General features: G+C 44.4%; 1 protein-coding gene across 11 annotated transcripts in view; it reads left to right on the forward strand.

Annotated features, from left to right (window-relative positions):
* The window catches only part of PALM2AKAP2 (PALM2 and AKAP2 fusion), a 480,648-nt gene that overhangs the window by 360,995 nt on the left and 98,657 nt on the right, over nucleotides 1-20,996 (forward strand). The window contains exon 1 of one of the 11 annotated variants that reach the window (XM_060609064.3): nucleotides 15,172-15,340. The exons of the other annotated variants lie outside the window; for them this stretch is intronic. The gene's annotated coding sequence lies outside the window, so the exon portion shown is untranslated. Of the gene's footprint in view, nucleotides 1-15,171; nucleotides 15,341-20,996 lie in introns of those variants that run through there. 11 annotated transcript variants of the gene reach the window in all.

Below are 20,996 nucleotides of genomic sequence, written 5' to 3' on the forward strand. Positions count from 1 at the left end.
AAAGCCTAGTTGGCTCTTGTGATTGGTTGTCCTTAACGTTTTGATTTTATAACCTTGAGGTATTTACAGGCTTAGATTTTGGTTTGCTTACATAGGCGGAGATAGCAATGAAGCTATATCGGTCTAATGGCTTCTTTGTTTAATTAATTTAACAACATATACAGTATTTCTTGCTTAGGCACGAAACAAGATGGGTACCATTTAGGCGGGTTGGGATTCTGCCTGTAAAACTACTTTGAAAGGGGCATGTTTCCTAATCAAGGACGTGAGAAAGCAACGTTAAAAACAAGGATGTTGCTTCTCTATATGTAAAACTTACCACTGGGAGAGAGATTGTTCTGGAAGCCAGATGTTCTCCAGTTACAAAAGGGGGAAAGCATTTAGAATCTTCCGGTGATGAATAGAGGCCACAGGTTGCAGCTTTCTTTGGACTTGGCTTTTAAAAAGCCATTCTGCTGAGGGTCTTTTGTTGGCCAGCTGTGTCGAGCCAGTTGCCCTTTGTATTTGATGATGACGACACTGAGGATTATTTTGTGTGGGGGTTCAGGACAGAAAGACATGTTTGGGACCAGAAGTCATTTCTATGTTGTGTACATACAAAAGGACTGCTCTAAACCTGCTTCCTTGCCAAAGGAAGTATTTTATTGTAGATTTTTTTTAATCCTTGAAACTGTCTAGAGTGGTGGGTCTCAGAAGGGGGTGAGAGTCATACCAAGACCATACAGCTATGTTTTCACAATACCCCCTCTTTGAGAATTACTGTCTTGAATTTTTTTTTGGAATACGCATGTTGCATTATTACCAGGTAATAAATGTGAAAGGCTGTGCTGTAAACTGTAATAGGCTGCATCAGTATTGGTAATTATTATTCCTAAGTGTTACTCCCTATTTGTCAAATAAAATGAAAGTCAAATAAATGAAGTCATAGCCATTGACAGCTCTCCATTGTCTACGTATAGATAAGGATTATTCCTGGCAAAGGACAGATCTCAGGTACTTCTTTGTCATTTTATCTTTCATCATGTTCCCTTGCCAACACCAATAGCTAATATTGACTGAGCATTTGCTATGCACTCGGTTCTGTGCTAGGCCCTTCCATGTACCATCTTCTATAATCTCCAAACTGACCCTGAGAGGGAGGGAGGGACTCTTACTAATCCCATTTTACAGATGTGGCCACTGTGACACAGTCAAGTGAAGCAACTTATCAAAGATCTCAAAGTGAGCATTTGAACCAGGCAGAAAGACAATGTTTAACCTCTCTATTTGAGTATTAATAAATGCAAGTTAGCTTTACTATTAGCTAAATCAGAGGAGCTCTAAGGATGGGGCAGAAGTAGCTTTGCCAGATAAAACATGAGATACTCAATTAAATTGAATTTTAGATTAGTGATGAATATATTTTTAGCATCAGTGTGTCCCAAATATTACATGGGACATACCAAGAAATGGTTTATTGGTTACCTAAAATTTAAATTTAACCGGGTGTCCTATATTTTAATTTGCTAAGTTTGGCAGCCCTAATCAGAAGGGGTGTTGCAAAGGAGATGAAGATAATTGCTTAATACATTTGATTATTATGGTTTGGAATTATTTGTGGTTTTGGATTTTTTTTATTATGACTTTATTCAATCAGGAACAACAATAGGTTGTATTAGGCTTTAAATCAGACAGATACACCATTTCAGTTCACAAAATATACTGATAGCCTATCAACAGACTTCTCCTGACTTCTTTTTTTTTCTGGAAATAAAGGCTTCCAAACCTGATCCATGTCAAGATCTGTACCTCATTGGTTTTCTCTGTGAAGTGAAACTATGGGAAATTCTGTCCCCATTTTGTTTGTTTCTCTTGAATGAAGCTTTTTTCCCCTTAATCTGGGCAAGTTATGATTTTTCTGAAGCCCATTCTAGAATTTTAATTTTAGCTGGGCTATTGGTGTTGGCCTGATTTCATTTTCTGCAGATAACTTCATCATCCCAGTTTTTAAAATGTCTTGCGCTTATACTTGGTAAAATTCCCCTCTCTCTAAGTGGTCACCTCCTAAAATAGATGACAGTGGCCTGGATATTCCAAGTCTAAGTTCTGATACATTCACAAATATTTCCTGAATACACCAGTGCATTTCCTCTTATGTACATTTCTAGCATTCCAGCAGTGGGAGCAACTAATGATGATAAAGCTCTAGAAATAGTCTCTGTTCGTGTAGGTCAGAGCCCATTTGCAGATAAGCCTGTCGTCTTATGAGTGGTTCATTGGCAAGTACCGGAGTCTATGACTTCCCAGAGAACTAAGTTAAGCAAACCAAATGTGAAAGCCATTGGCAGAAGCCATGGGTCTAAGCTGCCAGTCTGGTTCCCACTTAAGCAGGGGTTTGCCTAGATCTAGTTCATTTAACAAATTATGAATGTCTGGGAGGGTTTAGAATGGTCACAGGTTATTCCTGAAAAAAATTTATTCGTAGGCTTTGTCCTTCCGAAACAAGTTGGGCATCACAGAGGCCTCATAAATCTTGAGTGTAATTCTCAGGAATACCTGTTGGATTCATAGGCAGAAACATCTTGCTTCATTATACAAGTATTTAAGACTGTGTTAAGTGAGCATCTAGTGTTCCTCTCAGTAAATGATCAAATGCCTTCCTCTTCCATCTCTTTCTTCTACCCATCCCCCAATGGCCTCCCTCCTTGCTTTTTTTCTGTTGGAGTAAAAAGTTGTAGTTAGCACGGTGAAAATCATGACATACGTGTAGGTTGTGTGTAAAGAGAGAAAACATGCTCAGACTAGGTGATTGACTGGCTAGGAGAGACTGCCAAACACGAACAGGCTTACACACCAAGAGCTAGGTTGTTTCGATGTAACTTGAGCCTATTGTTGTTGCTTCCTCAGAAATGAGCCCGTGGAGATACGACATTTATTTTAGCTCAGCACTCTTATGTCTATTTCTGAAAAAGAAAAGATCCCAGCTGCTGCAGTCCCCACTTCCTTTCCCAAAGGGAACTGGGCTAGTGGGTAGGGTACTGAATCCGCCATCACGCTCCCCATATGCTCTTAGACTGGTGAGTTTTCATCTGTAACATGATGAATTTCTAGTCTAGTTCCATTTACAAAAAAAAAAAAAATTAATGAGAATAATATTTAGTATATCGATAGTGATATTCATTAAATAATATTTATTTATTCTAACTTATTGAGAACTTTCCATGTGTCTGTCAGGCATTGCCCTGGATGCTTAGGGTATTATATTATTGGATTCTTATGCAACCCTATGAGATAGATACTATGAGTAATTTACAGAAGAAGAAAAGGTACAGAGAGACTAAGTAACTTGTCCAAGGACACAGCTAAGGAGTCTCAGAGCCCTGATCTAACCAGGCTGCCTTTGCTCCTAATGACTGTCATATGGCTTTGCCTGGTAGAACAAAATGACAGTGCTTATATGCAAATATATAAAGTAGGTCTCACAGTCCCTGATCAATAAGGGAGCTTTTATGTAGTTTTGTTTGCATTTGTTCTTCAATACAAAGCTGGAGTTTACCTGGTGGGATAAGATTCGATTTACATCCCCAAGATTTGGTTGTTTTTCAGACTTGCCCTTGGGCCCTCATCCTGACAACATTCTGATTACATTTTCGTTATCATTCTACTGCTGTGATTCATGAATATGATAAAACAGAACTGCGTCTTCAGTAAATAAGGAAAGCTGGGCCCTTGGTGAATAAATATACCTTTCAATGAATCTGGAGAAATTCAGCATACAGATATCCTACAATATTTATTAGGAGACCCCTGTACCCACCAGGCCTGAGCTGAGGGCAGTTTCTTAATTCAGTTGTTCCTAAGATACCTGCATTTTTATAGCATTTATTAACTTTTAAGTAAAAAAGTCAGTTTATTGAATGTTGTGTTGCATGTTTTTTTTTCCATGAGACGTACCATATATTTAAACAGATTCAGATTTTAAGGGTGATTTTTCAAATTAATGTCACTAAATCCTTTGGGAATTTTGAAAATAAAAGCTCATTTAAGGTTGAGAAATAGACAAACATTTATCCAGTAAGAGCCACTATTTTTATTATTCTTAATGTGTTTTAAATATGTTGGTTCTTGCAAAGAAAATATGAACAAAACCCAAATATGAAAAAACTTTCCAAGTTTATATTAAGTTTATCCCATGAGTGACATAGGAAAATCCCTCTTAAGAGAAATGGCATTGGAAAAAGAGGCAGAGAATCTTCTTCTTTTTCAAATAAAAAAAATGCATCCTGTTTCTAAGCATTTTTCATCATATTTGACAGTTTATTAAAATGAACCTTTTTCTTCCATGTGGACTTCATCAAACTTTTCTTATCCTGTAATAGTCTTGACCCACCTTCCTGTTTTTTTCTCCTCTCACCCTTTCTCCTTTCCTCCCTCTCTCCTTCCTTCCTCCTTCTCTCCTTTCCTCTCTCCCTTCCTTCTTTGCTTCTTTCTTCCCTTCCTGATTTGTCCCCCACTGCTTTCCCAGCATTCACCAAGGGCTAGGCACTATGTTACTCTACCTGCATTGTTTTATTTAACACTTACAACTACACTGTGAGGTATGTACTCTCCTTGTCCCATCGGTACGACAGATGAAGAAATCGATGCTCTGAGAACATAACAATTTCCCAAGATCATAAAATCTGTAAGAGTGGAGTCAGGATTCAGTCTGAAGTCTGTAATATTCCAGAGCCCACAATTTATTGCTTTCCATACAATGAGGACAAATTTCTTTTAAAATTGGGAAAATGTCTTAATTAAAATTTAACAACAGGAAAATAGTTATGATCCCCTAGGAGAAGGAATGAGTCAAGAAATGATCTGATCTAAGACCACTCTGGCTTTTGGGACTGAACATAGGGAAATTACAGAGCAACAGACTGACACAGAAAAATTATAACCAGTAGCTAACATTTACTGAGAATCGAAAAGGTAGGTTCTATGGACTTTGTTAGCATTACCTCATCCAGTGCTCACCACAGGCTCATGATATAGATACTATGTAATCGTCCCTATTTTAAAGATTGGGAAACTGAGGCACAGGCGGGTAAGGTAACCTGTGGAAGGTCCCGCCTAGAACCCACCTCCTGTCTGTGGTCCACAAGTGCTCTTCTTTTCTTGGGGAAATGTTGAACCTGTTAATGTCACAAGCACCCTTTCACTTGGAGTTCAGATCCAGAGCAAAGACCATACAGTATGTTTTCCTTGTGGAGGGACTCCGTAACTTTCAAGCCACACGTTTTTTGTGCCAGTGACATGTCTGAGAAGAGCTGGGTTTGCGATTAACGAGTTAAAGAGAGAAGAATGGCACAGAAAATAGGAGAGGAAAAGGAAAGGCCAACCAAATTCACCCAGGGTAAATTTTAGAAATATAAGGGTCGTGAGGTCCTTTCATACAAAGTACCAAATTCTCCTTGGCATTTGCCTTACAGGAAAGTCTAGTTTATTTGGTGTTTTAAAAGTGCATATATTTTTTTAACCTAAAAGCTTAAGAACTATTTTATTCAATGTGTTTCAAAAGGCTATTTTTGTGAGTTGGTGCTTTGCTTTTAAAAAGACATTTCCAGGGGTGCCTGGGTGGCTCAGTTGGTTAAGCATCCACCTCTTGATTTTGGCTCAGGTCATGTTCTCTTCATGGTTCGTGGGTTTGAGTCCCACGTTGGGCTTTGTGCTGACAGTGCAGAGCCTGCTTGGGATTCACGGTCTCTCTCTCTTTCTCTCTCAGTCTCTCTCTCTCTCTTTCTGCCCCTCCCCCACCTCTCAAAATAAACAAACTTGTGAAGACATTTCCTAGAAACCTACTCAAATGGGGGCTAGTTGAAAAGAGCATTTTATTATAATGATTTATTATCAGAGTGTTGGTGGACAGAGTGACAGCTGCTGAAATCTTCAAGTGGTGAGGGAGGGCGACTTACTGAGAAAGGAGGACAGTAGTCTGGAAGAAACAGCAAGAGCACTCATCGCCCCCTCCAGAGAGAGAGCAAGCATATGACTGTTCACTGCCACCTCCCCAACACATGTCAGGGTATGTCATACATGACAGGATCTTAATAAATATCTGTGAAACGGATAGATGATTGAATGAGAAGGAGTTTTAATTTTGGCAAGAGGAGCCGTTGGAGATTGGTTTAGGAGGTGAACTCGGGTGCCCTGTGAAAGATGGACAAGATGGGGGAGAGGCCAAAGGCAGAGATGCCTGTCAAGAGGCCGGTGACGGTCCAGGTCAGAAAGGAGGAAGGACTGGACTATGCAGAAGCAGTGGGGACAGTAAGAGAAACTACAGTGGCTGGACCTCAGTGAAGAAGAAGGCAGAGGTGACCATGGGGACCACAAGACCCTAAGTCAGGAAATGCAGGGAAGATGAGTGGCGGGGAGGCATGTACGGAGTTTGGCTGGAGTATGTGGGTTGGATGGATACGCACGGGAAGATGCTGGGCCTCAGGCAGGATTCTAGGGTGCACTCAGTAGAATGTCTCTACCCAGGGGAAGGTCAAGATAATGGGAATGGGGGGAAGAAGATTGTGGTTGGGCAAGAGCAGCCTTTGGGGCAGGCTGAGGAAGAGGCCTTGGAAGGGGAGGAGTTGGACAGGCCAGGACTGGTGAGAAGGACTTTGTAGGTGAAGAGAGGAGTGTGAGGGAGAATGGCTTCCAGAGCTGGTGGATCCAGGGCAGACTGAGTGATCCCAAGGCACACAAAACAAGAGCGGTAGGTGATGCCAAGGCTGGAAGAAGAGGGGGGCGGGGGGCAGACGGTGGGGACACTGACTCTGCTCATTTCAGCATGGCAGGGTCCCTGCCCCGGGATAAGATGATGCCTACTCCTGTGGGAACCGGGCCCTCTGGATACAGTGCCCGGAAGGCATCCCTTTCCGAGAGTGGGCACGAAGCACAGCACACCTGAGTGTCAGTGGGGAGCCCTCATCCCCAGCCCCCTCCGTCGGGTTCAGGTCCATGGCAGCGTCCTCTGCCTGTCAACTATCACAGAATGTTGAGAATGGGCTGGAGGCTTTAAGAGAACCCAAAGCAAAACCCCACTGACAGCACAGCCCACCCTGGGTGCCCGGGCTGCCAATACGACGCTACCCCCGCTTCTGCACCTTGTCTGGCCTTACTGCCAGACCCCCAGAGATGGGCCACAGATCTGAGCCTGGCCTTAATACCCGGGCTTCCCCTCACCGTCCCGTGTAATTCTTGTTGTTGGGTGTTCGCTTTCAAAGTAATAAAAATGCCAAAGGAAGCAAGCTTGCAGCAAAGAACTTCTCACCGGGCTGGGAGTGAGCAGGACTGCATCTGAGTCCTGACTTTAACCCAGTCTTGCTGGGCGGTTCTACTCAAATGCTGTAGGATCCATCTAGCATTCATTTGCTTCGCTACTGACAACTGACCCTGAGTTCTGACCTTGCCGCCGGCTCTGAGCTTACAGCTTTACGTGGATGATCTCATTACACTCACAGCAACCATATATGGTAGAAATTCTGATCTGCCTTTTTTACAGGTGAGGATTCAGAGAGACGGCTTTCCCAAGTTCACACAGCTAATAGGGGACAGATCAGGATTCGATCCCAGGCCTCTCGCTCCAGAGACTCTATATTTCATGGACACTTGGTTATACCATAAAATGAGGAACGTGGCTTGGGTGACGAGTAGTTTTTTTTTCTCCCTAGGTCTTATTCTCTTGTCTCTGGCATCTCGATATGCCCTCCCCCATCCCAATTGAGTGCACAAAGAAAAAAAAATGCTTAAAATAAAAAACGGGAGCAGCAGCAGCAGCAGCTGTCTGTCTAAACACGCCGTCCTCGTCTCTGTGCCTGCCTATCTTATCTCGACCAGTCTATAAATTACTTAGCAGTCCAGCACCTAGGCTCCTCAGTGCCTGAGCCCTTCATGGGAGACACAAACTGTTTCAGATACCTGGCAGCTTTACCCATTTCTGTTATCTGTCAGGCTTCTTAAGGTATTTGAGTTTGCAGTGCCTGCTCCTAAAATTAACCAGGCACTGGTCTAAAAAGAAAAGGAACCAGGGAGGGAAAGAGGGAGGAAGGACGGAAAGTAAGGAGGAGAGGAGAAGAAGAGGATGCCTTGGAGAAAGCGTTGACCTGAGGAGGTACAGAGTCTGCACGGATCATGTGGCTCTGTGTGCTTTAGTTGACTTTATCATAAGCTATGGTGGCTTCTCGGGTGATTTTCTATTGGCCATGGTCCCATCCCAACAGAGGCTTTAAACATACTGTAGAAGCAGCGATTAGCATTCTCCATATTTAAATGATCGTAACACTTTATAATCTTGGTGGCTATTTAGGGAAGTAATTAATTTACCCCATGCATGTAAACTTAAAATGCCTTCACAATATAGCTCATCATCCTACTTAACACTAGGATAAGTAAAGTAATGTGAACACAGTGTTGTAGAAGGAAAAAGCCTGCTTTCTCCCTGGGTAGGTCTCCGTATCAAAACATTTGATGAGTAAGTCAGAAACTACTGCGAAAAGTACCTCTGCGACCATCCGAGTTATTTACGATGTCAAGATTTAGTCTTTCTCCACCCCTGATATTACCGAAAGTCTTTATGGTTCTTTCCATAAATGAACAAACAGCCTGTACTCCCAAGTTCTGAGGGAAACTTGGGAATTACTGGGAAAATATTACAGTCCCATTTTTTAAGAACTAAAAAAACAATTCTCCATCTTCACCTAAAATTGAAAAGGGATTAAACACCACCAGAAAGAAAGGTGGTTTTGCATTGAAAACCCAGATCGTTCATGAGAAGCAAATCCACTGAGTTTACTCAGCAAGGACTATCCTGGCCATGGCAGACACTGTTTCCCAGCACCCCGTGAACATGCTTTGTACGGTCCAAGTATATTGGCCATATTTTATGTTTTCAATGTCATGCTTTAAAAAGTACCTCATTTTAGGCTTTGTCTCCATTAGGGAATGAACTCTGGAATTTTTAGTACTTTTTTTTTAAAGTAATCTCTGCACCTAACGTGGGGCTCAAACTCACCACCTCAAGACCACGGATGCTCTGCCAACTGAGCCAGCCAGGTGCCTCTAGTAGATTTTTCATATATTTATTTTTTTCATATTTATATATTTATTGGGGGGGGGGTGGCAAGGGGCAGTGAGAGAGGGAGAGAGAGAGAATCCCAAGCAGGCTCCGCACTGTCAGGGCAGAGCCTGATGTGGGGCTCGATCCCACGAACTGTGAGATCATGACCTGAGCTGAAATCAAGAGTCAGACACTCAACCCACTGAGCCTCCCGGGCTCTCCCAGCAGATCTTTAAAATGCTTCAGTCGTTAAATGAGATAAAATCCTTAGCCAGGAAACAAAGAACTTGTGCATCATAGGGCTTTGTTGCTCCTAATTACCAAGTAATACGTGAGTATGTTTTTGTTGTTAGCACATGAGCTCTGAGGCCTCTGGAGCTAAGGATGTGGGCTACAATCATCTCATGTAGCGGTGGGTGACTTCTTCTTCCCTCACTGGGGTACTCTGTCCTCTGTGCCCTCTTCCTTCCCCACCCTGCCCTTCCCCTCTGCAAATAGCATTTTTCCTCCACCCTTCCCAACACAGGGCTTCCCCATGTTGCTGCTTTTCATTGAAGATTTTAGTTTGGAATACTGTATGACTCTCTGTTTATTATGCTACCGTTTAAAGCTTTATTACAATGGGCAGTCTGGATGATGCGATGTCACTTTGCCAAGGTAGAGAAGGCACAGGCCAGCTACAATGTGGGACAAAATAAAGACAATTAGATGGACAAAAGTTGTTTGGGTTTTGGAATGTTTCACTTGGAGTGTTTTTAAAGGTCTTTTGAAAAAAGAGTCTCAAACGGCAGGGGTGAATGTCATGAGGTCACCCTTTCCTTGTGTTAGAAGGTTTGGCAAAGGAGAGGCCAAGTGTGAGGATGCAGGAAAAGGAAATAAATGTGGAACAGGCAGGAAAGGAATGTACTGGGGCAAAGGAAGCCACAGACCCTGGAGAGGAAAGGAAGGAAAGGCAGGCATCACAAATGAGGCCAAGAATGGGAGGAAACACAGTCCTAGAGCCAAATATTCTCATATGACACTGTCCCTATTTCTGTGTCCATGATCTCCCCTTCTGCCTCAGGACGGTGTCCACCCCAAGTGCTCCCTAAACCAGGCTGGGCAACAGAATCATGTGGAAAGCTTAAACAGATACAGATTCCTGGGGCTCAGATCTAGGGGGAAAAATCTGTTGTTTTCTTTTTTTCTGGCTACTCTTGACGTGAGCTAGCTTGAAAAACACTGATTTGCAGGCTTTCGATCTGACTGCCACTTAGCAACCAGGTCTGACCTTAGAGAAGAGTTGACTTTGAGAAGGGTGTTTTTAATTTGATAAAACACAACTGTAAGTCCAAACAAACAGTCCATTGACTGACCTGTGTCAGTCTTATGTGTGGTACACTCCAAACGTTGACAGTTAAAACACTCCATGATGGGTCATCCCTTTTATGAAAACGCCACGTTATCTGGAGATGCCCGTTTTGCCTTTCAGTAAGAATCAGGGATCAGTGGAGAACCGTGTTAAGTGGCAAATCCATAGACGTACAAAACATCCACATGAATAAGGTAAAACCACTATTTGATTTAGAAAGCAAGCAAATGACCCGTACGGCTCCTAGGACTTAATTGGCTGTCCCAAGTCCTGCAGCCAGCAGGGATAAATTTTTCCTTTTATATCTAAAGTAAAATATTTGAACCCCTACTGACAGAGTAGAAGATGTCCAGTGCCCACCCCACTATTTTTATGGGCTTTTAACTCAAGGGGTTAACTCAAGTGGGGTGGGGTGAGTTCTACTCACTTGTTGTTCTGATTTCTTATTTAGTTTGACTTCTTCGTCTCACATTATCTTGCCTGATATCCACCCTGTACCAAGCCTCATACAAGCCCTTTGCCTTTGGCTCTCCAAACAAATGCTGTTTTAAGAGGTTACCAGAAGTACTTACATCACAACAGAGCACAGCAAACAACTTTAAAAGTGTATATTAAATAAATACTCTTTTGCTTTGGCCTTTTCGGTGATCAGGAATTTCTCATTCTCTGACTTCTCCCCACCCCACCCCCAATCTCCATAGATTCCCAAAGTGAATTGCACTTGAACAGTGTATAAATATTTTTTTATCTCAAGAGATATCACCAAATTGTCTTCTGAATTTAGCAATGTATTAATATCAATGTATATTCCCATCCACAGAGTACAATCACTTAATTTTCATCATTCCCTCACCAACAAGAAATAAAATTTGTATTTTATGTATTTACCAATATCATAGGCAAAATATATTGTCCCAATATTGTCACTTACATTTCTTTAATTATGAAGTTTGAGCATTATTTATCTATAAACGACTGTTTTCTTTTTCCTATTAGGTATTTGGTGATTTTCTTCAATTTTCTTATTGATTTGTAAGAACTCTTCACATAGTAGACATAGTAATTCATCGTTATGTATGTTGCAAATATTTTCCCCAGTTTGTTTCTTCTCATACATTTTCAGTGGTGCATCTGGTCCCATGATGCCCTTGGGATTGGGATTGTTCCTAACTTTCCAGTGACCTCACCTGTTGCTTGTGGGGAAAGCCCCACAGATCTAAGGCTATTGGTTTCATGGGGGCCAGCCTTTTTGGTGTTGGTCTTTTTCCTTAATCCCCTCCTCCTCTCCCTCCTCCTCACCCCTTATTCCTCTTCCTCTTCCTTCTTCCTAGTAAATCTTTATTTTCAGTGGGGCACATTTAACATATGAAGATTACATCCAGCTGATGTTTTTTGATGTTGCTCCTTGCTAGAAGGAGGAAGTGGCAAGTTCTCTTTTATGATGGGCCTCCCTTGACCTCCCCTTTTGGTTTGCAAATGATCTCTCTGAGGGACTCACTGAGTCTTTTTTTCGGTTTCTACTTTTCTCTAAGTTTAGGGACGTGTGGCTACTGAAAGACCAGTATTTGCAGGACTTGGTTCATTGTGCTTAGTTTGGGAAGAGAGAGAGAAGAGCTTTGTCAATCTGTATCTAGGCTGACCTTTTTCCCAAAAAGCCTTTACTTTTGGTGTTTCTTCGGCAGGTACATTGTATTTCTTGGGTCCCTTGGAGGCCACTGTCCCTCGGGGCACAGTTTATGTCACTCCAGCAACATAGCAGATGCAAAATGGGCAGATATGTACATTAGGCCATAGTGAAAGAAGTCCTGAGTTCTTTCCCGGCTAAGCAAAATTTCCATAGGTTTTGTGTCCTAGATGCTGTAGGGCCTTTGGGAGTATTAAACATTCACACATCTCAACTATGTTTTTTTTTTTTCCCCCACAAAATTAGTAGCCCTTTCTTTGCTTCAAATGGGCTTCTGTAGTGCATCTAGGAGACTAAATGTGCTTCTTTCATAAAATATCCTCAGCTCCAATAACCATTATCATGTTAAGAGACAAATGATGTGATGTACCCATAAGAATGTGCTGGGTGATAAAGCCAGCTTTCCCCATCTCCAGCATTTCTCAGATTCTCATGTTCTTAAGATCACGTGGAAGCTGTTAGAACACTTTTCCTAGCCCTGCCCCCAGGGATTCTGACTCGGTAGGTAAAGGTGGGGCCGAGAAATCTGCATTTTTAGTGAGCGCAGAGGTGGTTCTGATGTCTGTGGTCCTTGGTATTGGCTTTGAGTCCAAGGCCAGATGTCTCAACCTCAGCACCATTGACATTTGGAACATGGTAATCCTTTGTTGCCGGGGTGCTGGTCAGCAACATCTGGGACCTTATCCCTTAGATGTCAGTAGCACCCTCCCCCCATTATAACAATCGGGAATGCCTCCAAACATTGCCAACATGTCCCCTGGGGAGTCAAATCACCCTCAACTGAGAACCACTGACTGAGGGGGAAATAAATGAGAAAATGCTAATTAAAAACAGTTCTTACTTTCATACATAGATGGTCATACCCTCGCATTGATTTCATTGAACAAATTAAACGAATATTTCTGAGCACCTGATATGCACCAAGCATTTTATATTAAAAATGTTTAGTATAATCATGGTTACTTCTTTAACATAAGATGGAAGAAAAGGAAATGTTCTTGTAAGTTAATATCTGTTGAATATGCATTTTTCCTAAATTAATATTCCCAATAGTTTTCTGTAAGATATACCAGAGCTTTAAAATTAATATTAAAAAATTAATATTAATTAACCAATATGAAAAGTAATATTAAATTAAAATGAATATTAAAATTGGCATTGCTTTAGGGAGGATGTAATTCAGCTGGTGTGAATCGCTGTACTCTCTAGTGATGAAACAAATTTGATTTATAAACTTTACATTTATTTTAATTTAGAAACATAGGAAGAAAGTCATGATGCACCTGCCATAATACTGTTTCTAAAACCTCACCTCTGCTGTAGTTTTAGAATCTTTCCTTGGAGAGTCTGTGGTCCACATAAATAAATAACTGTACCCAAACATGCTCATTTCAATGTGAGTTTTTCACATGTTAGTAAAATGTTAAAAATAGACCATGATGTAGGGCACTCAGATATTTAACTCCTTACGTCAGTGACAGGAGGAGCTATAAGGAAGGAAAGAGGGAAAGAAAGAAGGTAGGAAGAGAGGGGGAAGGGAGGGACAGAAGGAGGAAAGAAGAAAGGAAGGAAGGAAAGAAGGAAGAAAGGGAAGGAACAGGAATTGATTGAGGATAATGCTCTATAATCTCTGACCACCGGTCAGTAAATTCTATTGAAATTCAAGAGTAGAGACCTACAAGGAGGCTGGTGAAACCATTCCTAAAAGGCAAGAAAAAGAAGCCTATTGACATTCAGGAACCCTGAAGAGATCAGCTGACTTCTCCATTGTAGACTTTATCCCCCTCCTCCCAGAAAGGTGTGAATACAGCTCAAGACAGGAAAGGAGTCTTTTCTGCAGAGGGTGCTGTTGTTAATGTGTCAATAGTGTGGACAGGCTTTCTGGGCAGTTCCCAATGATATCATTTCTTTGTACTGGAGATCAAGGACCTTTGTGGATTAGGAAAGAAGAACCAGACCCCGGCAGCTGTCTTTCCTGCTGTGCTTGGCAGGCAGCACTGAGTCTCAGAAGAGGACCCCAGGACCTTGGCCAGGGGTTCAGAAAGAAGCAGGCCCACCTAGAAATGGAAACTCCAAGGAGAGTAAGGCACTCTGACTTACAAAGCTGGAGAGAGAATAAATAGGAAAATGAAAAACCCCCATCCTTCCTAGTGGAAGGCTGAATTCAAGAAACCTGGCCTTATATTATTTTCCTCTGCAGAGAGCGTGCAGAGTAAGATAACTGCTTGCTTTTTAAAAATGCTGTTTTCTGTGTAGGGTGTTTCAGCGTGTGTCCTCTCAGGATTTCCAGACAGTCCCGAAAGGGTCATTAACATTATTTAAATATTCATGCTGGGGGAGGGGACCACAGACTGAAATTTCAGACCGCTCCAGAGTGAGGGATGGTTGGCTACCACCCCAATGCGGCCCCACCTTGTGTATCAGCTGCCTCCTTCCCCGCCGATGGCTTTGTTAACACACGCGCGTTGACACCAGGCCACCGGCTGCCACAACGAGGAGGGCAGCGCGACGGCTCTGGAGAGCCAGTGAGCCGGAAGCATCCCCGTCCACACCTTGGGCTCTAGGCCACAACGGGGAGAGCCCCAAAACACAAAGACGCACTTCCTAACCGCTGCCGGCCGTTGTACTTACCCGGGGACAGTCGTGCGGTGTCGAAATGAAGGACTGCTCCCACCTCGGGCAGGAGCTCAGCAGCCCCTGGCGTTGCGAGCGCGCACATACACCCACACGCTTCCACCTACTTACATACACGTACGTGTACCCCAACACACACCCGCCTGTGCACACGCCGACACGCCCACCCGTGCACTGACAACAGGTCCACATCCCCAGACACAGAGCCCTCTCCCCAGTTAGGAAATACTGGGCTTCACTTGCCTCTATCCATCCATCTCTCCATCCCTCCACCCCTCCAATGTACCCATTCATTCATTTCGTGGTTTCTCGGTTTGTGCTTTGGATTCCACCAAAGCCAGAGACGCGTGGGTGGATGGGGAGGGCACATGGAAGCGGAGGGGCGGCCCGCGGTCGCCGGGCGCCGAGAGGGGCGGGGAAGGGGCGGGCTCCGGCAGCCCACGGGCGGCGCTCCTGGCCCTCCGGCGCGCCCAGCGGCCGCTGCGCCCGGCAGAAGCGCTCGCCCCGGCCCCGGGGCTGCCGCACGCCTTCCCCGGAGCTTCTCAGACGCCCCGCGCCGGAGCAGAGCTCGAGGACTGCGCCCCCCAGGATCCCGCGCCAAGAGGTGGGTGGCCCAGTCTGGGGGCGCGGCGGCCCCCGACTCCGCGTCCCCGGGGCGCCCTCCTAGTGTTGCGGCCTCAGGCGACGTCCCCGGGGCGCCCTCCGAGTGTTGGGGCTCCAGGCGTGGGGAAAGGGTGGCCCGGGAGGGGCTGCAGATCTGGGGTGTCCTCCGAAGGATCGCGGACTTTAAAGGGCTTTTATGGCCTTGCCTAGCGGAGCGTGTGCGCGGAGGTGGCCTGGCTGGAAAGGGCTGTGGCCATGTGGCTTTGAATTCCTAGGTTTGGGGGAGGGCCGAGCCTTTGGCTGCTTTATTCAATACTTAGTTATATATGCTTTAGAAAAATAAACTTAGGACCCTTTCTTCTGCCCTCCAACACACACACACACACACACACACACACACACACACACACACAGGCGGGCTGTACAGGAAAAGCGGGGAATATCTAACGGCCGTGGCCACCCCTCCAGATCCGGAGCAGCAGAGGATGGAACCACTGGTTCCAGCTCCCGAGTAAGACGCGGGTCCTTAGATGGCAGCGCTGGGGCGTTGGGGGGGCGCAGGCCGGGGAGGGCCGGGTCCCCGGCCAGCCGGAGCCTCGCGGACTGGGTCTGGGAGCTGCACACTCCGGAGACCATGCAGCCTTTCTGTGCAGGGACGCCCGGAGTACGCGCTGAGCCTGGAAGTTTAGCCTGTGGCTGAGACCCCAGCTGTTAGGACGCGGTGTTTTATCCTGGATAAAGCGGAGGGTACCTCTCTTTGGGCCCTTCGTGGAGACAGTTTGGGGAGTGGAAGGGGCTGGTCGCGGTGGTGCGCGCTGGGCAAACTGTGCCTGTAATCTGAGTGGAGGCAGCGTGAGCTCAGGGATGGGAGCGAGGAGATCCTGGAGGCCCTGAGAAATTCTGGAGAAGCGTACTGGAGGACGAGGGACCGAATCGAAGTCCGTGAGAGCTGGGAGCCCAGGACCCGGCGGAGGAAGGCGGGCGGGCCTGGGAGCGGCGGCGCGGGTGGCCGTGAGCACTGCCGGCTAAGGGGCGGCTGCGGGCAGTGGGGAGCCAGGCAGGGAGCAGAACAGGCAGCGGGTTACTGAGCTCCCGGCCCTCATGGCAGACGCTCGCCAGCCTTGGGGACCTTTCCCTAATCCGCAAAAAGGGGGCGTCGCGAAGGGCGATGACTCATTTTGAGAGGCCGTGGGTTGTCTCTCCAGACCCGTTCAAGCCAGTTGCGTAGGGCAGTATTGATTTGGCGGTGATAGGCTTTGTGGTCAGACTTTGACAAATCTTTACCCTTCTCTGTAGCAGTTTTAAGTGCAGAGCCATTAACGTAGGCAAGCTTCTTTCCCCCGCCCCCCCCCCCAAATGTATTTCTCTTTGAAAAGAGATCTCACACACACACACCTATACATCTCTACGTGGTGCATCTCTGAATCTGCTAACAAGTTCACAGGGGAAGCAGCCTTCCCTCTTCACATGTTGCCAGGCATCTGGAGGCCACCAGGCACCACTGTGATCCCAGGACGTTGGTTTTTCTTGGTTTTGTTCTAATTCAAGAGAGTTTCGCTTAAGCATCACACTTTTCTTCCTGGAAATGGTCCTAATTTCATTAAATATTGTCTCTTTCCTCCCACCTGGCACCATCCCCAAGCCTGATCAATAAAATTTCAGAGTAAGGAGTTTACTTTGTCTGTTTAAACGTAAAACTCTTTAAGAATTAAAACTTGCCCTAACACATTTTCTAAACGGCTGTCCACTGCCAGCTTTCTCCTGCCCAGTTTTGACACTGGCTCTTTGCTCAGAGGGCGCTTACTCCTTTGAGTGGGCACAACATGGGTCAGGTAGGTCCTGCAATTATTTGGGGCTACACCAATACCATTAGTCAGGAGCCAAGAAAAATGAAAGTAACCCTCCTCGGGTCTCCCAGCATCTTCCCTAGTGGACTGCAAGTTAGGTGTCAAGATGTTTCTCTGGCACCAAAGTTCACTTCAGTTTCTTTCGGGGATGCTGAGGTGCCGGTGTGAGCGGGTGACTGGGTTCTGAGATGGGACAGACATTTTGAAATACCCATTATCTCATAGTTCTGGCATCACGGTTGGCAAGGCTTCCTGCCTGCACAGTTCAGGGTAGTGTAGTCAGATTATTTCACTTCCATAAGTGGCTCGTTCTCACTCAGGAACCTCAGGATTTCAGGCTCATGAGATGAAGCAGGTTGTCTTAACTTATCAAGTAAGGGGGGGGTAGTATGAGCCATTGGTTGTTTTACAACTAAAACTTATCAATATTTTAGTATAGCACTATTAAATATTACTTTTAAAAATGCGATCACCCTAGATTTTCTAGTTAATTATTAGAATTATTGTCTAGATACCCTCTTTATAGATTTGGTGGACTCCTAAAGCATCCATGTCTCAGATTTCTATCACGGATGCTATTACAAGTCTCTGGGTTTTTTTTTTTTTAATGGTTTATTTTATTTTATTTTATTTTTGAGAGAGAAAGAGTACCAGCAGAGGAGGGGCCGAGAAAAAAGGAGACAGAATCAGAAAGTAGGCTGCAGACTCTGAGCTGTCAGCACAGAGCCCAGCACCGGGCTCGAACTCATGAACCGCAAGATCATGACCTGAGCCGAAGTTGGCTCTCAACCCACTGAGCCACCCAGGCGCCCCTACAAGTCTCTATTTATTAAGATAGTGACAAATGTTTCAAATAAAAATGAAATTGAGTTTGCATGGAAGTTGTGTTGAGTTTTAATAATTGAAACAGGTGAAACAGCGGCATGTTGAAATTTACTTCTAAAGACCAAAAGGGTGATGTTTAGCTCTATTCTTTAATTTTATACATTTCTTAAAGCTGGTAGAATTGATGATCAATCTTGACTTAGCCTCTAAAATGGCTGTTCTTTGATCTTGAGAAATGATCTTGAGTCATCATTTGCTTAGATGATTGATCAGGGATTCTGTACTACCTATTGGAAATTTGAACAAATTAATTAATGCACTTATCAATAATTTTAGTAAATTTTACCGAAAAACTTACGAAACAACTTTAAGTTCAACAATTTTAGTAAGTTTTGCTGGAAAACATCATCATTTTCTTTATACTGTGTAAACTCTACACCCATGGATAGATTTTCTATGAAGCTAAAAAAGCTTAAGTGAGGGGTCTCCTCACTGGCACCCACCTTACCCATTAGCACGTTGAGTGGCTTGGGCATGAGGGTGGCAATGCCTCCATGATCCATGATGAGATCCATGCTCTTTGTAAGGAAATCCCCTTCTAAGAACATATAAGTCCACTGTTACTTAAAAAAAAAAAAAGGAGGCATACCTGGGTGACCCCATCGGTTGAGCTCCAACTTCAGCTCAGGTCATGATTTCGCCGTCTGTGAGTTGGAGCCCCACATGGGACTCTCGGCCATCAGTGCAGAGCCTACTTCGGATCCTCTGTCCCCTCTCTCTCTGCCCCTACCCCGCTTGAGCTCTCCCTCAAAAAAATTAATTAAAAATTGGAAAAAAAAAAAAAAAAGACCACCATTCAAGTTTTGGACCTTTGCCCTTCGAACATGTTTATCAGGAATATATTATTACAGGAGAGTCAAAATCATCTCTATTTCAATATGAAATCCACTATTTTGCTCAAAGAGAAAATTATAGAGTTTGGATATGTGATTGTCACTAGCACTTGATTAACTAGAACACTTAAGAAATGAATTACATTAAGTAATATAAGTTTAAACCTGAGTTTTAAAAATACGTTTCAACTGTTGGTGATACAAGTGTGTATCTAAGGGGTAAAATGAATGGCTACCTTGCTTGGCTTTGCCTTGGTGAGTTTACTGTGGTCACTGTATTGTTGTCTGTCCATTGACAATTTAGGACTTTGTAGTCTCTGCGTGATGTCAACACAGATAAAAATAAAGGTGTGTAGGAGCGCACAAGTGTAATTGTGGAATCCACTCCAGGACGGCCTCTGGAGACCGGCTTTTGAGAAAATAAATCCCAGTACAAATATCATTTCTGTTCTTTGCCCCACTCTCTGGAAGGTTGAGCGCCAGAGAAATGAATTCATCATGACTTTTCCATCGCCTACCGTACAGCAAGATGCACTTTCTCCAGGGTTCTCTTTACCTGTTGAAGTGAATTCTGAGATTGGGGAGGTGCAAGAGAGGACAGACAGCATGGGGGAAGGGCCTGAGGGCATCCTTGGGCCCGTCTACCTCTTTCCCCTTTGGTATCTGTCTCTGAAATCCAGGCACACCAGTTCTACCAGGCCTTGGGGGGTACAGTCAAGTGGAAGCAAGGGATGTGTAACTGACATTGCTCCCCTCTTGGTTGGGGTCTCAGGGTGACCAAATGTGCCATGCAGCTGGAGAAGGTGGCCTGTGGAGGCGGAATGCTGCTCATTTTTCCCAGGGATGGGAGGTGAGATGAAGGAGCTTCCCTCAAGTGGGTTTGAGGAGTTGGGTGTTTTTGTTTCATCCTTTAAGTCTTGGAGATATGTGTCCTGGTTGAGGGGGTCATGGGGTGAATGCCAGGGAAGTCGGGGGAGCTGCAGGACACTGTGAAGAATGTCATTGTCCTTTGACCTTTTGCTTCCTTAGGGGTGGGCAGGACTTTTCTGGTGGGTTTTGCTGCTTGACTGGAGCAGCCTGAGTGAGCAGAGGTCTGCAGATAGTGTGATGCCCAAGTTATCCAGAACCATGGCGGGGCCAAAACACAGTAACGCCCGGGCCAAGTTCTCTGCAAGATCTTGGGCACGCCACTTAAAATGGAATCTCAGTTCCCTCACCTATAAAAATGGGAATACCAAAACCTGCCTATTTGAAAACTTGTGTTCAATGAGATATATGGAAGCACCTTGCATGTATTGTATTTCTTAAGTTAAAATCTCTTTTCATCTTTTTTTCTTAAGATATATTTATTTATGTAAGTAATCTCTACACCCTGGGCACCTGGGTGGCTCAGTCGGTTAAGCGTCCGACTTCAGCTCAGGTCATGATCTCAGGGTTCATGAGTTCGAGCCCCGCGTCGGGTTCTCTGCTGACACCTCAGAGCCTGGAGCCTGTTTCGGATTCTGTGTCTCCTTCCCTCTCTGACCCTCCCTTGCTCATTCTCTGTCTCTCTCTCTCTCTCTCTCTCAAAAATGAACATTTTTTATATGTTTATATTTTTGTTATATTTTATGTTTATAAACATAAACATAAACATTAAATTTTTAAAAAAAAAAAATAATCTCTACACCCAACATGGAGCTTGAACTCACAACCCTGAGATCAAGAATCTCATGCTCTGCTGACCGAGTCAGCCAGGTACCCTAAAATCTCTTTTCATGTCTATGGTAGATGCACATAAATGGTTTTTAAAGTTAATTTTTAAAATTCCAGCAATTTGTGGCAGGTCAATTGTGTGATCCTTCACACTGATCAGATGGAAAAGGGTTGAGCACAGAGATTCTGCAAACCTAACGTCACCTTCACTGGCCAGCCCCCTTTGGACTTGGGGGAGTCTGGCTGACATCCTTCTTCTCCCATTGCCCCCACAACACTTGCATTAGCACGGCTTCTTCCATTTTTCTTTGCTTGCTTCCTCTTTATGCTTTGAGTGAGTCAGAAATTGTTCCTCATCGGGCAAACGGACCCAAATTTTCAGGACCCTTATCCTGGG

This window comes from Panthera onca, chromosome D4, assembly GCF_046562875.1.
Source record: "Panthera onca isolate mPanOnc1 chromosome D4, mPanOnc1 haplotype 2, whole genome shotgun sequence".
In the NCBI taxonomy this organism is placed as follows: domain Eukaryota; kingdom Metazoa; phylum Chordata; class Mammalia; order Carnivora; family Felidae; genus Panthera; species Panthera onca.